Raw genomic sequence first — 3,948 nt, 5'->3', positions numbered from 1 at the left:
TCACTTGTGCCCATATATCCGAAAATCATATGGTGAGATAAAGATTTCTTCTCTATATTTTATATTGTTTGCATGCATAAGATCACCATTAATTTTATGAGTAAATTAAAATGGAACATATATGAATATGTTAAGTATATAGATCTACTTTACCTTCAATCGGTATCAAGAGCCATGGTTGTTTGCATGCAAATCGGTTAAAAGTTTTTCCGAGTTATAAAGATTAACATATAAAACTTATAAAATTTGTGTTATTATGATATATCACGAAATTAATTTATGCATGTTAAAATTTCTGGTCCTAAAATGTTTTTAGGATATTTTGGTTATTTTATGGATTTTTATTGTTCATATTACATAACAATGACATTAAAATATGATTTTATGAGTATAAATGTCATTTTCGGACTAAAAATAGCTAAACTTCGAATTTTCCAGTGATTTTTGGATATGTTGTCACATATATTATTTTGAGATTACCTGTAAATTTTCATAATATTTGGACTTCTTATGCTCGAAAAATGGATTTTTCATTATTAAATTCGGATTTAAGTGATAAATAGGTTAATATGAGATAAATTTCGAATCTGGTTATAGAAATTTAGTATGTTGTCACATGCAATTTTACAAGATGTGTGTAAAATAATAGGCTATAGTGAAGTCTGTTTGCATGATTTATGGATTTTTGAAGAAAAATAGCATAAATAGTGAAATTATTAGTGAAGAATTAATAAAACATACTCTATGACTAAGGAAAAACATTAAATGTTGCATTTTATTATCTTTTTCAGATCTAAAATGGAAAAGTTGGTGAATATAAATTTTTCTCATGTTTTTATGATTATTTTAGTTAAAATCGATAAACCGCAACATTGTTTTTCCGGATAAAATTCGAAATTTTTAACCTAAGTTTTTGAACATTATGAGTGTCATGGTATTTTTCCAGAATGTTCATGAGTTTAAATTTTAAATTTTGAATTTATTTGAAATTTTGTGATTTATTTGAAGTTTATAGCTTATTGTTGTAATTTTTGGTCCATTAATGAACAATTTTATAAATATGAGTTAATTATGGTCAAATAATTAGTGAAGACTAAATTTTGAGTCCTAAGAGGTTAGGGTAATTAACTTATGCATAAATATGAATTTATGTAATTTTTTGTGATTGTAAAATGTTGAAATCACGCAAATCCGTAAAAACCGAGTAATATACGATATTGGCTAATTAAAGGCGATTTAGCATAAAATTGGGCATGTTCATACATATTATATTGCTGCATTGTTGGGAAATGTGTCCTCAACAATAGTGCGATCATATGATTTAAATATCATTATTAAATCTCATTTTAAAGAATACAATTGGGAAGTATTTATACTGTCAACTGGTCAACATATATCGGTAATGATTGGTCAAGCTAGAGTTTGACATTACTGTCGTGTGACGGTGGTGATCAGTTGACCCCCTAGGTCATACCTATAGGGCGACACTCTTAATTGATTATTTAATTAATCGTATAATGTTACGAGTTAATTAAATTACTTGAAAAATTGACGGATGATTTTGGAAGTAAAATTTACGTATCAAATTGAAATGTGATTAAATGAGATACGGTCTGAGTAATCGAATTGTATCATTACTCGGATGAAATTATTGTTTAAAGAAACAATTGGATTTGAATGAATTATTATAAATACGATTTATAAATGGAAAAATATTTTGGTGCAAGTAATTATGAAATTACTAAGTCAATTTTGTATATGACGTATTTTTTATTAATACGTTGATTTTTAATATGTTAAAAATACATGACAATTTTATGTTACATGTGACATGTGACATATTGACAATTGACAAAAATAAAATGGATTCATGTTATCCATATGGACCGAAATATTGGGCATAATTAACATATTCTTATTGTGTTAATTTAGATTAGTGGAATTCATCATTATTTCTCTAATTTAGGCATGCACACCTAGGGTCCTTTTGTGTAAGAGCACAAAGGCCATGCATTGGCCATGCTTCCCCTCCTACCCGGTTCTACATAGAAAAGAACAAGGGTTCTTTTGATTATTTTTAATTATCATTCACCATATGAATGGATGCATGATTATTATTATTCATTCAATTCACAAAAATTAATTCTAGTGAGATAAAAATAATTCTCTTCCTCTCCTCTTCTCCTACCCGGTTTTAGGAGCCGAAACCAAACAATTTTTGGTTCAATTTTTCACAAAATTAATATTGTACTAGCTCATATAATATTAATTAGATTAAGAGTTAGCTTTGGGTATAAAGCTTAGGGAGAGATCCTACACTTGGATCTTGGTTCATCCATAAGGAAAGCTCAAGAACAAAAGAAAAGGAGATTTCTTTTGTGCCCATAAAACCGATACATCCAATGTAAGAATATGATTTCTCCTCTATTTTTCATATTGTTTGCATGCATAAAATCCGTATTTAATTTTATGACAAATTAATTAAGACATATATGAGTATGTTAATATGTATAAAGATCTACATTTCCTTCAATCGGTATCGGAGCCACGGTTGTTTGCATGCAAATCGGTTAAAGGTTTTTCCGAGTTATAAGAATAACAAATAAAACTAGTAAAATTTGTGTTATTGTGATATATCACGAAATTAATCCATGCATGTTAATATTTCTGGTCCTAAAATGTTTTAGGATATTTTGGTTAATTTTACGGATTTTTATTGTTCATAATTTACTATAATGGCATTTAAATGTGATTTTATTAGTAAAAATGTCATTTTTGGTCTAAAATTAGCTATACTTCGAATTTTCCATTGATTTTTGGATATGTTTTCATATATATTATTTTGAGATAACCTGTAAGTTTTCATAATTTTTGGAATTGTTATGCTCGAAAAATGAATTTTTTCATTATTAAATTCGGATTTAAGTGAAAAATAGGTTAATATGAGTTAAATTTCGAATCTGGTCATAGAAAATTAATATGTTGTCACATGAAATTTTACAAGATGTGTGTAAAATAATTGGCTATAAAGAAGTCTTTTTGCATGATTTATGGATTTTTGAAGAAAAATAGCATAAATAGTGACATTATTAGTGGAAAATTAATAAAACATAATCTATGACTTAGGAAAAACGTCTAATGTTGCATTTTATTATCTTTTTCAGATCTAAAATTGAAAAGTTAATGAAAATAATTTTTCCATGTTTTTATGATTATTTTATTAAAAATCGATAAACCGCAACATTGTTTTTCCGGAAAAATTTCGAAATTTTTAACCTAAGATTTTGAACATTATGAGTGTCATGGTCATTTTCCAGAATATTCATGAGTTTAAATTTCAAATTTTGAATTTATTTGAAATTTTGTGATTTATTTGAAGTTTAATAGCTTATTTTTGTAATTTTTGGTCCATTTATGAACAATTTTGTAAATATGGGTTAATTATGGTCAATTTAATAGTGAAGACTAAATTTTGAGTCCTAAGAGGTTAGGGTAATTAACTTATGCATAAATATGAGTTTATGTATTTTTGTGATTATAAAATGTTGAAATCACGCAAATCCGTAAAAACCGAGTAATATACGATATTGGCTAATTAAAGGCGATTTAGCATAAAATTGAGCATGTTCATACATATTATAATGCTGCATTTTCTTTATGATTGTCATAATTTTAATTTATGTAATTTTTGAATTATGTAATTTTACTTAGTATGGCCTTAGATTTTAATTGGTATTTCCCGAAATGGATGGGAATATCGATTCGGTTGTAATTTTTATTGTGATCTCGTATCACCGTTTTGTAATTTAATAGATTTAGTTTATTTTAGTTACAAATGTATAATAGGAAATTATGTAATTTATTATGTAATTTTATTCATTCCGGAGTTCCCAAAGACGGATTTCTTCAAGAATGGCGATACATAAAGACGGTGTTACCTCGAGATGC

The sequence above is a fragment of the Silene latifolia genome, chromosome X (assembly GCF_048544455.1).
Source record: "Silene latifolia isolate original U9 population chromosome X, ASM4854445v1, whole genome shotgun sequence".
NCBI classification, from domain to species: domain Eukaryota; kingdom Viridiplantae; phylum Streptophyta; class Magnoliopsida; order Caryophyllales; family Caryophyllaceae; genus Silene; species Silene latifolia.
This window is presented reverse-complemented; position numbering follows the sequence as displayed.